Here is a 13,574-nt window from a genome sequence, read left to right as displayed (position 1 = left end):
GGTACTTAGTTGCCTATTGGTTAAACTACAACACTTGTGAAGGACATTTATTATTGATAAATACAAATGGAAGATAATTTACTGACCTGAGAATCTTCTTCCTTTTAGGCCATAATATATTACTATGAATAAACACAGGCAAAATCTTAATGCCTCCAAGAGATTTTCTAATGCAAATGGTTACAATGTCAGAAGTTATTTCAGGAAATTAAGAGATAAAGTTGTTTCTAAGATCAAAATAATAATTACAAAAATTGACATTAGATTCAATATATATATGTCCCGGCAAAATTGTTATTACTCTTGAGACACTAAACTTGGGTGTTTTCATTGCTGATTGATTGTATGATTAAGAACAAGCATATCTAATATGGAAACAGTCAACTGAGAGACAGATAGAATATCCAGATAAGTTCATTTGAATTTTTCTCTACAGTAAGTGGTTTGGGTTTTTTAGACTATGTAATTAAAGAAGTTTTTTCCTTTTATTTTTTATCTATATGAATGTCAGGGAATTTAATCTACACCCTGACTAACATGTATGATCACAAGCAAAATAATCCTCATTTCAAGGACTTCTTTCAAGATCCATGAACCACTTGAATTCCTTTAGAAGTATTTTAACAAGGTTCATGTGAGATTGCAGTCATTTTTATACATTGTAGAAATCTTTGTCCTGGGAAAATGAACAGAAACAATAGTTTTAAAAGTTGATTTGTAGGCATGTCATCTTAACTGCTTTATTAAAGTTACTGTATTAAACCCTTTATCAACTCTTTATAACTGTTATTATCAGCTAAAAATGTCTACTGCTTTTATGATGCAGAAACTGTAAGACGAAGAGAAAATGCATCTTTCCATCTCTTTGACAATATTTCACTGAGTACTTTTTATTTTATTTCCTAAGCTTTGTGCATTTAGTTTAAAACATGTCTTATACTCTATTAATGTTTACTTCAAGGATTCATAACATATTTTGGGAAGTTGGCCCTCTAAAAGGAATAGTAGTTGAAAATTGCAGCACATCCTCAAGAAATTCATACTACCCTGAGGCTATGCATGCTGAAGTGAAACCAGTTGTATCCATCCAAGTTGTGTCATACCCAGTGAGCTTTTCCTTATTGTGATCCTGCAGCACTGAAGAAAAACAGTTTTTGAACATTCTTCTGCATTTTTATAACCAGTTCCAGTTAAGGAAGTATTGACTCTTCCTGTACTTACAGCACTGATAAATGTAAGTGCTACGTAGAGGTGGCTGGCACCGCTTGTTCAAACAGAGAGCTGTGGCCACACTATTCAGAATATTCTTTTCTATTCTGCAAATGAAATACCCACAGATTTCAGCTTCTGCAAACTGTCGGTAATATTTGTCCTGACTTAATTCTGATGGGATCTGGTGAAGTCAAAGCCAAAGATTTTGTGCTTCTGCTTTTCTGCTTCTAGTGATTCCCCTGCAGCAGCATCAAAAGATTTTAAAACTCTGAAAGAACAGAGTTTATTTGAATAAAAAGCAGGGGAGGTGGGGGGGGGAGGGAGGGGGGAAGAAGAGAAAAATAATGAAAACTTGCTTGTAAATATCCTTTGTCATTCTTATTGCTTTTCTCAACTCGGTGACCTTCTGAGTGGTATCAAATATATCTCAGACCATCCTAGACCAGAGGTATCTTTATTTTAGGAAGAATTCCCTCTGAAGTCTTTCTGCTACCTGTTCCCCACTGTAGTTCTTTAATGTACTATTGTGAACTTCAAGCTCTTACTTGTGGCCATTAACTAACTCTGCCATATCCCACAGTGTTTGAGGTACTGTGCCTTAAGTGTGCTCAGTAACTCCCTCGGGGATTGAAGAGTATCCCTTCTCCTCCAAGCAAATATGACACCCAGCCATTTCATGAAAAGAACATAAAAATAACACCAAAAGAAGGTATGTTTCTTTGCTTGTTTGCAAACACAAAAGGAAGAAGGATGCAGTTAGTATCTGGGAAGACTTTGTGAACATTGTGCATGCAGTTGTTATTGTATGTTCCAATACAGACTGAAAAATGAAGGATCTGGAAATCATCTTGCCTTTCAGAAGTGTCCCGAGCTTTCCTAGTACTCTGGGCAAGCTGTGGGGTGTAGGTGCAGCCTGACTTATGTAAGAGCACTGGTGATACATGCTGAAGGAAATCAGTTTAAAAGCATATGACATTTTTGAGAGGTGCTATTTTCAGTCCTTCACAGTGCACCCAAATCAAACCCAATTTTCCCTGTAACACTTCAGTGCACTACTTCTCAATAAGCTGTATCTGCCTATTTCTAATTTTCTAGGTTTAGCTGATTCATCAGTACAGTTCTTCAGCAAGTAGTCACAAGGCAGTTTATAACAGGAGAAGCCAATTTTAGTCCTCTTATATTCCAGAGGACTGAACAGCATTAATCCAAATACTGCAGAAAAATAAACAAATTGCAGGTTTAGACTAGACTTGGAAAATTTAATCTCCAAGGCAAACATTTCAGAGGAGTGAATGGTGAATGGATGAAAGAAAAGGATTTTAGTCGGCAATATTAGGAATCTACTGTTAGAATAACAGCTGTAACAAACATTTATTAGTCTGAGCTGTACAATAACCAGTAACTTCAGACAAACTGACTTTTCTTGGCAATTGAAAATTTACTGAAGAATTGATGATCACAGAAATCGAACTGGTTTTCTGACTACAGAGTTTATGACAGATTCATTGCAGTAATGTAACAAAAATAAATCAATTGCCTGTGCATACCAATAGGTAAACACAAAGTTTTAAATTATTGATTGAACACATTACCCCATGTTGGTACATCAAAGTGATACATCTGTCTGCTTAGTAGTACATATGATAATTAAGACTGACAAAGTGGAAAGAAATTTTGCTTCTTAATGAAAATTTTTACAAGGCAGAATATTAAGTTGTGAAAACATGTCCTCAGATTTACTTCCAAGTATGACCTGGCTCTTTCATAGGATTGCTCAGGCTGGAAAAGACCTTAAAGATCATCAAGTCCAACCACTACCTAACAAAACTACCCTAACTCTAACAACCCTCCACTAAATCATGACCCTGAGCACCACACCCAAACAGATTTTAAACACAGCCAGGGATGGTGACTCAACCACCTCCCTGGGGAGCCCATTCCAGTGCTTAACAACCCTTTTTTATAAAGAAGTTTTTCCTGATACCTAACTTAAACCTCCCCTGATGCAACTTCAGGCCATTTCCCCTCATCCTGTCACAAGTGAGAAGAGACCAACCTCGCTCTCACTGCAATCACCTTCTCCTTTGGAACATCAGGACAGAGCAGCCAGCCAGCAGAGTCCCAGCCAGCCACTCTCTCTCTCTTTCTTCTCAGTCTCAGGACAGGGAAAGAAAAGCATTTGTCAGTTGTGACAGTATGCTCTTGCTCCCCTCCACTGTCTTCCTTCCGTCATAGAATCATAGAATCGCCAAGGTTGGAAAAGACACACAGGATCACCCAGTCCAAACCATCCACCCATCACCAATAGTTCTCACTAAACCATGTCCCTTAACACAACATTCAAACATTCCTTGAACACCTCCAGGGTCGGTGACTCCACCACCTCCCTGGGCAGCCCATTCAGGTGCCTGACCACTCCTTCAGAGAAGTAGTATTTCCTAACATCCAGCCTGAACCTTCCCTGGTGCAGCTTGAAGCCATTCCCTCTAGTCCTATCACTAGTTACATGAGAGAAGAGGCCGATCCCCAGCTCACCACAACCTCCCTTCAGCTAATTATAGAGAGCAATAAGGTCTCCCCCGAGCCTCCTTTTCTCCAGACTGAACAATCCCAGCTCCTTCAGCTGCTCCTCATCAGGCCTGTACTCCAGACCCCTCACCTGCTTTGTTGCCCTTCTTTGAACACGCCCCAGGGCCTCAATGTCTTCCCTGCAGTAAGGGGCCCAAAACTGGACACAGTACTTGAGGTGCGGCCTCACCAGTGCTGAGTACAGGGGGACACTTACTTCCCTGTTCCTGCTGGCAACACTGTTTCTGATGCAAGCCAGGATGCCATTGGTCTTCTTGACCACCTGGGCACACTGCTGGCTCATGTTCAGTCAAGCATCAATCAGTACCCCCAGGTCCATTTCCTCTACACAGTCTTCCAGACACTCTGCCCCAAGCCTGTAGCACTGCTTGGGGTTGTTGTGGCCAAAGTGCAGGACCTGGCATTTGGTCTTGTTGAACCTCATCCCATTGGCTTCAGCCCAGCTATCCAACCTGTCCAGATCCCTCTGTAGGGCCTCGCTACCCCCAGGCAGCTTCCAGCCAGCTTGGTGTCATCTGCAAACTTAACTTACTGAGGGTGCACTCAATGCCCTCACCCAGGTCATCAATAAAGATATTGAAGAGGACAGGCCCCAGCACTGATCCCTGGGGAACGCCACTCATGACCGGTCACCAACTGGATTTAACTCCATTCACCACCACACTCTGGGCCGAGCCCTCCAGCCAGTTCCTTACCCAGCTAAGAGTGTACCCATCCAAGCCACAGGCTGCCAGCTTCTGCAGAATACTGTGGGAGACACTGTCAAAGGCTTTGCTAAAATCTAGGTAGACTATATCAACAGCCTTTCCCTCATCCACCAGATGGGTCACTAGATCATAGAAGGAGATCAGGTTGGTCAAGGAGGACCTGCCCTTCATGAACCCCTGCTGGCTAGGCCTGATCCCCCCGTTGTCCCGCACGTGCCACGTGATCACCCTCAGGACAATCTGCTCTATAACCTTCCCTGGTACCGAGGTCAGACTAACAGGCCTGTAGTTCCCTGGATCCTCCTTACAACCCTTCTTGTAGATGGGTGTCACACTGGCAAGCCTACAGTCTTCTGGGACCTCACCAGTCAACAAGGAGCATTGATAGATGATGGAAAGCGGCTTGGCTATCACCTCTGCCAGTTCCCTCAGCACTCTCAAGTGAATCTCATCTGGCCCCATGGACTCGTGGCAGTCTAGTTGGAGTAGTAGGTCTCTGACTGTTTCCTCCTGAATCATGGGGGGTTTAGTCTGCTCCCCAGCCAAGACTACCAGGTCAGAGATTGGAGTAGCCTGAGGAGAACTGGTCTGACTTTTAAAGACAGACATAAAGAAGGCATTCAGAACCTCTGCCTTTTCCTTATCCTCAGTGGTCACATTCCCAGCCTCATCTAGTAAAGAGTGGAGATTCTCCTTACTGTTGGTATATTTGTAAAAGTGTTTATTGCTCCTTTTTACCCCAGCAGCCAGGTTGAGTTCAAGCTGGGTTTTGCCTTTCTGATTTTCTCTTTTGCACATCTTAACAACTTCTCTGTATTATTTCTGAGTTGCCCATCCCTCCTTCCACAGGAGGTAGATTCTCTTTTTCTCCTGGAGTCTCAAGAATAGCTCCCTTCTGGAAGTCCAAGGTAGCAGTTTTGCTGCTCCCCCTCCTGACTCCACCAAGAATCGAGAACTCTACCATGTCATAGTCACTCTGTCCAAGACAGCCCCCAACCTCCACATCTCCCACCAGACTTTCTCTGTTTGTGAACAGCAGGTCTAACGGGGCAGCTCCTTTCGTAGGCTCTATCACCAACTGCATCAGGAAGTTATCCTCTATACACTCCAGAAACCTAGACTGCTTCTTCTGCATTATGTTGTATTCCCAGCATATGTCAGGGAAGTTGAAGTCCCCCATGAGGACAAGGGCTGGCGATCGCGAAGCTTCTGCCAGCTGCTTGTAGAACACCTCATCTGTCTCTTCATCCTGGTTCTGCAGTCTATAACAGATGCCCACCAGGATGTCTGCCTTGTCAGCCTTTCCCCTTATCTTTACCCATAGGGATTCAACCTTATCATCCCCAGCCATAAACTCACTAACATCAAAGCACTCCAACACAGAGAGCCACACCACCACCCCTCCTTCCTTGCCTATCCTTCCTGAAGACTTTGTAGCCATCCATTGCAGCACTCCAGTCATGGGAGCAGTCCCACCACATTTCCGTAATGGCAACTAGGTCATAGGTTGCCTGGCCTGCCGCACAATGGCTTCCAGCTCTTCTTGTTTGTTGCCCATGCTGTGTGCACTGATGTAGACGCACTGCAGCTGAGCCCCTCACCTCACTCCTAATCCCATTACTGCTCCCCCAGGCTCATCTCTAGCGGGGCTGGTTTTATCCCCTTCCCCCTTGATATCTAGGTTAAAGCCCTCTTGACAAGTCCTGCCAGCTCCTGGGCAAGGATCCATTTCCCCCTTTGAGACAGGTGATACCCATCAGCAGACCTCAGGCCAGGTGCCAAGTAGACAGCCCCATGATCAAAGAACCCAAAATTCTTGCATTTGTACCAGCCTCTCAGCCATGTGTTTATAAGATGGGTTTTCCTAGTTGTCTCAGTATCCTTCCCTGCCACTGTAGGAATACAGACAAATACTACTTGTATGCCTGCTCCATGAACTAACCTTCCCAGTCCCCTAAAATAATTTTTTATAGTCCTCAGGCTTCTGTCAGTGACCTCATCACTGCCAGCCTGAACTATCAATAAAGGATAATAATCAGAGGGGTGTATCAGACCGGGACATTTTCTAGAAATATCCCTGATCCGGGCCCCAGGGAAGCAGCACACCTCCCTACGGATAGGGTCAGGCCAACATACTGGGCCCTCTGCTCTTCTCAGAAGGGAGTCACCTATGACTATCACCTTCCTTTCTTTTCTGGAGAAGGCAGTCTTCAAGCATGGAGCTGGCTGCCTCACCTTAGACAAGCTTGAAGGCAGTCCTCCCATCTCGTCCTCACTCACCTCTCCCTCCGGTTTCAGGCTTCAAACCTATTACATAGTGGCACCTGGGGAATAGAGGTAGGTCGAGATGGGGGTTGCCTGCATCACCAAGCTGGGACCTGCTGCCATTCCACCTCTCCTCTTAAGTTGTCTCTCTCTGCTTGACTATGGCAAAGGAGAGGGTCCACTACAGTTTGGGGGGGGGGGTGCAATATCTGTGTCTTTCTCACAGGGAGTCATTCCACCACTTGATCTCCTGCTCGCACTCTCTGATGGTCCTTAATCTCTCTGCCTACTCCCTAAGCTCCACCAGGCTGAGCAGCTCGTCCACCTGCTTGCACCTCACACACGTGGTGTCCTTCCCATCCTCCCTCAGTAGCAGCAAGTTCAGGCACTCCCTGCAGCCAGAGGCCTGAACGGCCACATTTCTGGGCAAACCCTCTGTCTGGATCGCCACAGTCTTCTTGGGGCAAGTCTGCTGTCTGGTATAGACCATGTTTGAATCTATGGTCTCAGGGTCTGTCGGTAGGAGAGCTGGTCTCCTGAGCAAAGACAAAGAACTCATGTGTTCTGCCACAAGACTCACCACCCACATCTACTGCTGCAGCAGCATTGTATGGGCAGTGTGGGCTGTGCTCACACACTGACTTCCTTTCCTGTCGTCAGTGGACAGAAACATCTTTTTCTTACCTGGCTGCTTTTAGCCTCACAGCAAAGGTCAAGGTCAAGTTTGAGAGATAAGAATGGGCAGTGCCAGCTCCACTCCTACTGGTTCAGCAGTCTGCCCACATGCTGTTAGCCTCCTGGCACCAGCAGTGTGCTTTTACTGGCTTCAAAAAAGCCCTAAAGAGAGCTTTTTGGTTGGCCTTTTTGCTTTAGGTCCCTTATCCAGTGCAGTCTTACCAGCCCTGAAGCTGTTCTCTGCAGCAATGACTCAACTGCCTCCTTTCACCTGTCCTTGCAGACAACATCTTTTACCAGTGGACAATGAGCAACAGTACTCATAACACTCTTATTAACACAGATTAATGATCACAAATCTGCCTCAAACTTGGGAGGTGAAAGAATTGATTAGAGACAGCTGAAGACCAATTGAGCATGTACCTAAAAAAAAAAAAAGAGCAACTTCTGACTATTCGTCAATCATCTTAGTCCATAAATAGTGAGCAGCCCAAGAGCCTCCCCTCCCTTTGAGCTTTCTTGCACAGCAGTGGGCTGTACAACAGGATGTCCCTTTGTGGAGGGATGCCTCTTGAGGTTATGCTTGTGCAGAGATTCTATGCTTCTTATGTTAAGACACCTTGCCGATACATATCCTCAGTAAGTGAGTGATTGTTTGTTTTAGGCTTTGTTAGCCTTGCTAAGATCACATAACTCAGTCTGGTTGCTTTAGGCTTTGTTAGCCTCAGTAAGACTGTATCTTTGATTGTGTATACGTAATTCCTTAAACAAAAACCATTGATCAAGTCTGGGACTAGGAGTGGATTCAGCTGCACCTAGACTCCTAACCTTCATGGTTCAAGGAATTTGGAAAACAAAGGAATATGCTCTGATCCTTGTGAGTCAATGGGAAGGCCTCCTATATAAGTGTGTTTATCCTATCCTCTATACAGTAAATAACCAATTGTGTCCAGCCATATTGAAATGTGTTAATTCACTGTCCTATTTACAATTAAGCTTTGTTAAATTACCATATTGTATCCATTGTCCTACCCTCAATACAGCAAATAATCAAGTGTATCCAGTCATCTTGAGTCTTGTTAAGCTGCTGTTGAAATACAACGTTATGTCTATATTAAGTAAAAAAATGTATTCTAGTTTCTTTCTTGCAAGCTCAGTATAGCATAGTTTGTTTCCATCTGTGACATAGGTCAAGATAAAAACTTACTGATTACTTACCAGTTACTATTATATGCAAAAAAAGACACAACTTGTGAGAAATTAATTTCATTAATTGCCAATTAAAATAGTTTAAATAGTGATGGACAAAGATTAAAATGATATATTTCTGCCAACCTTTCAATCCTCCATTACTTCACTAATTCTACATTCTCTCCATCATATGGCACAGTCACTTCATAACTTTTTCTCTCTTCTTCTTCCTCCTCATACTTTTCACTGGTATCAGGCTGGAATATCTCCATGGGCTACAGTCCCTCAGGACTAACCTGTTCCACTGTGGGTCCTCCACAGGCCACAATTTATGTTTGAAGAACCTGCTCCAGCCTGAGCTCTCCATAAAACTCAACTTCCTTCAGGGCATGACCACCTGCTCCAGCACAGTCCTCTGCATGGACTATGGGGATACATTCTCCAGTGTGGTACTCTCCATGCACTGCCATGAAATTGTCTTCATAGACTGCAGTGAAACACCTGTTCCACCATGGTCTTCTCTATGAGCTGCAATGGAACTTCTGCTCTGATGCCAGAGCACTCCCTCCCCCTCCTTCTTTTCTGAACATTGTATTTGCAGGACTGTTTCTCACAGTCTCTTCTCCTCACTTCTCACTTTTGTGCTACATTTTACTTGAATATTCCCTTGAATATGTTTTAAAATAGATTTTCACAGAATTGCTACCAGGATCATTGTTAGTTTCAATGACAGTATTTTAAAGAAAATAGTCACCGTTCTATAATTTCTTCTGGGAAAACGAAGAAAGGAAGGAGATCTATCTCCATATATGGCAGATACAAAACACAATTTCATTCTGTATGAATATGTGATGAAGTAAAAGTTAACTCTCAGAATGACAACTGAGTACATAAATTGAATGAAAATGACTAATTGGTGTTAGAAATACTTAAGAATGTTTCAAGGAAGCTAAAGACTTACATGGGCAGCCTGCAGGACAGAATTTCTCCTCTTGTTATTCAAGTCATCACTGGCATGTTCTGTCTAGGGATAGATATTTTTTTCTTTCTAGTTGCTGTAGGTATGGCGTTGGAATCCTGCTTTCTCTTGAGATTCAGGAAATGGTAATGAACCCTTTCTGCCTGCTTGCTTCAATAGGACTCATATCTGAAGCAAGAAACAAGAGAGCTTTGAAAGCTGTCCGCCACTCAGTGCTATTGATATTTGGCCTGGTACCAGCAAAGGCAGTCTTTCCGTGACTGGATCAACTATCTTGGCATACATTTTTGCCTTTGTGCTAGCTGGGAGCCACATTTCACTGTGCCTTATACTTCATCTGTACACTGGCAGAAGCCAGATTTCCCCGCAGGCTGCTTAACCATCTTGGCGTGGCTCATGTCCAGATGCTGGCTGGGAGCTGGTTCCTCTGTGGCCTTCTCAATTCTCTTGGCACAAACATTGCTCAGACACCAACTGGGAGCTCAGTTCCTGAAGCCTGCTGTTTCCATCTGCTAATTCTGAATGGCAACAAAAAGAGAGGGTCTATCTTTCAAATCACCTCAGAAATTCTTTCTTTTATAGATTTGGAAGTTTCTGAGAGAAAAAAAAAACACAAAAAAACCCTCAAATACACAGAAAACACTAGATTAGACATCTCATGAAACCTCTTTTCCAAAATGAAATTAGAAGACCAGCCTCTGTATGTCTGGGTCAGTACAAGCTACAGCTGGCTGTAATTAATCTGCAAAGCAGTGAAGAACTGGCCTGTGGGATGCTATCTTTGCTCTATCCACTAAGTACTGAAAAGTCACAGTGATTTCTGGCTCTTCAACATGCTTCTTACAGATGAATTCTGGGCTCTAGTTCTTGAATTCTGATCTCTGCACTTCTTGCCTTTAAACCTTTTTATAATTGCTTTATCTTCTTTTTTTTTTTCTTTTTTTTTAAGTTCAATATAAGTAGCCTTAAGAACTGAGCGCATGTCCCAGTCCTAAAGGTGCATTTCCATGAAAGATTATTTTCTGGCTTCATTGAGATCTGGACATCTCTTCCTGACAAATGATCTAAAGTTTAGTATAAGAATGAATATCTATCTCTATCTGAATTGACATGGAAAACGTATCTCCAGTTCTGTTAAACTCAGATGCTGAAAAATCCTGAGTCAGACATGAGAAATCATGACACTTCAAAAAATTTATGACTTCGTAAATAAAAGCTGCAAATCTCAAATTTATTGGGCGTTTAGGGAGTGAAAGGGAGGTAGAAATGTAAAGGGGAAAAAAGAATGTTTTACAGGGTTTTGTTTTTGTTTGTTGTTTTCCAAGAGATGTTAGCAGACAGACTTGAACGTTAATACACCTCCGTTTACAAAGGTCTTATTATTTATCTTAACTTTCTTGTCTTTTCACAGACTGACTAAGTAGTTTAAAAATATCTGAAATGTAAAAGGAACACAACAGGCAACTTTAACTCCTACAAAATTTATGTTCCCTTAGTTAAGTGTGTCGCCTAGTTCTTGCCTACTGCTTGGATTGCATATGTAGGAAGTTCCTGTTCAGCCTATTACTCATTTTACAATCAGATAACTTGCTAATAACTTTAGATGAATGTATGAAATCTTGTGCCAAAAACATGATCTGAGTGAGAATCATCAGTAGACAGATAACCTCTTCCAAATACATTTACAGTCTCTGAGCCTACAGGGACAAAAAATTGAGTTCCTGGCTTGATACATACACTTGCAATTTGCACGCTACTATTTTAAAATGCTCTTTAGGGAATTAACTGCAGCAAGAAAAGATATCCTGTGTCAATCTGTAAATATTTAGTATTTCAGTGTTAAGTTTAAAAATGAATTCCACTTCTTAGTACCAGAAGACATATTTCCTATTTCATAATACCATTAATGATCTATAAATGCAGAGAACTTCATACTAAAAGCTTTTAAAATACAGCTGTATATGAAATATGTTTTAAAAATACAGCCCCTGGAATCTCATCAGTTTATCTGATTTGCAAAAGTATAGTTTCAATCTCTCTCAAACAAACTTTCATGAAATTAAAACGTGATAATTTCAAAATGCAATTATGAATACAGAATGACTACAGGCATTTTAAAAATTGGATTATTTGGATCCATTGTTTAGGCTACTGATTTAATATGCATGTAATAGGAAAATGTGCATTCCATAAGATGTGGGTTAAGCTCTGAAAAACAACTATGTGATTATGTTCCTTCTTACTCCATAAATTTATTTTCTGTGCATATTTGGAGTCTATCTTCCAGGGTTACTACTAACTGATGAGGGCTGTAAAACTAACAAAGCAGAATTGACGGATTTTTTTTTTTTCATCACTTACTGTTGATCACTCACTGCTGACAGAGTTGTTAATATTCTACTTGTGAGTCTTAAAGGGCATGTAGTTATGTCAACGGTTTACAGGCTGGTTCGGCCCAGTTCTGTGACTAGCAGGGTGGGGGGCCATGGACACACACCCTGGGAAGGGGAAAAGGGGAAAAGAGTAGAGAGATGGGCATAAGAAGAAAACAGCAGCAATGATCTGAGGAGAAACAAACTAATTTACTAAGTAAGATATTGGAATACAATATAACAAATTATAATACAAAATAATAAAGTATAATTAGAATTGGAGCTAATAAAACAAATAAAATGAGATTGTCCAAAAAACCAAAGGCCTTACTCTAATGCTGAGGAAGGTCGTCCATCCAGGCCGAGCAGAAGGGAAAAGAGGGAACGTCTCGTGATATATGAATTGTTTTGTCTTTTCCCTCTGAACAGAAAACAGAAGCAGAACAATGCAAAGTCCTCTGGAATATGTAGTATGTAATTTTTCTTCTCTTCTGAGAACCAGGTACCTGGAACTACCCATGATACATGGAACTGGACCATTAACTCCTTAACTCCCAGTGCATTGTATGATGTTATGATGTGGAATACCAATAACCAAAAATCATAAAACCATGACAAGTTATTTGTTGGTATTTTTCATTGGCAGCCCTCAGGAAGAAAAGGCATTTCTGTGGAGTAACTGAAAATGTTATTTGAGGACCATGGATTTGTATGGGTGTAAATGAAGGCAGTTATCAATCTGAAGAACCTGCTTCTGACAGTGGTGCACAAAGAGAAAGAACTGAACTTTCTGTTTTGATTATGTGATTCCATGTTGGCTTTACATGGTTAAAATAAAGCAATATAAATATTTTTACTATCAACTTGATCTTATTTGCTCTGCAAATTATGCTGTAAAAATCATTTCCTGTATTACCAACTACTGTCATTATTGATGGATTCCCATAAAGGAATACGTTTAAACATGTCATTGGCATAGGGTTAAAACTGATCTTTTGAAATTCTTTCAAGGACAAGCTTATCTTTATTTAACTATAAAGGCAGAGGCTACTCTTGCTTCCTTCTGCACACAGTCACCTTAGGAATCCTTATATGTCTGAAATAATTTGACAGCAAAAATCTTCCTCTAAAGAAACTCAGAGTCCAAAATGGAGCACAACACAGAAGAAAATAAAACAAAACAAAAAGAGAGAAAAGCCTTTTCCCAGACCGTATTTTTTCTTACTGAATATCTTTTGCAGGGCTACAAGAATACTTTGAAGAAATACATCATTTTATTTCTGTGGGTACACTGTTGCTTTGCCACTTTTCACTTTCTCTTCCAGCTCTCTGTATGTGTCAGCCTCTACATAGCTACAGAGACAGGTTAAAACAGCTTGCCCTTGTTTTAATTGATTCCTTGCATGCATAATTTCACTAACTTTCATTGTATTCTAATGCTGATAATTTCTGAAGTTATGATAGTTTTTAAGTGTAAAGATTTGTGTAATCAACATGCACTGTAAAAACTGGCAGAAGTAGTGCTAAAATAAGACTTCTGAAAACTAAAACTAGTTTCTGACTGCTGGATTAATCATATTCTGA

The 13,574-nt window shown here is 41.5% G+C and overlaps 1 long non-coding RNA gene across 1 annotated transcript in view; it reads right to left on the bottom strand.

Annotated features, from left to right (window-relative positions):
• Positions 1 to 12,449, bottom strand: part of LOC121108902 — a 34,863-nt gene extending 22,414 nt beyond the window's left edge. Inside the window, exon 1 of the long non-coding RNA XR_005843539.1 lies at positions 12,322 to 12,449. This is a non-coding gene — a long non-coding RNA (uncharacterized LOC121108902). The remainder of the gene's footprint in view (positions 1 to 12,321) is intronic.
• Positions 12,450 to 13,574: the final 1,125 nt, after the last annotated feature.

Source organism: Gallus gallus, chromosome 1, assembly GCF_016699485.2.
Source record: "Gallus gallus isolate bGalGal1 chromosome 1, bGalGal1.mat.broiler.GRCg7b, whole genome shotgun sequence".
Taxonomy (NCBI): Eukaryota; Metazoa; Chordata; class Aves; order Galliformes; family Phasianidae; genus Gallus; species Gallus gallus.
Note: the sequence above shows the minus strand (reverse complement) of the source record. Positions and strands in the feature narration are given on the sequence as shown.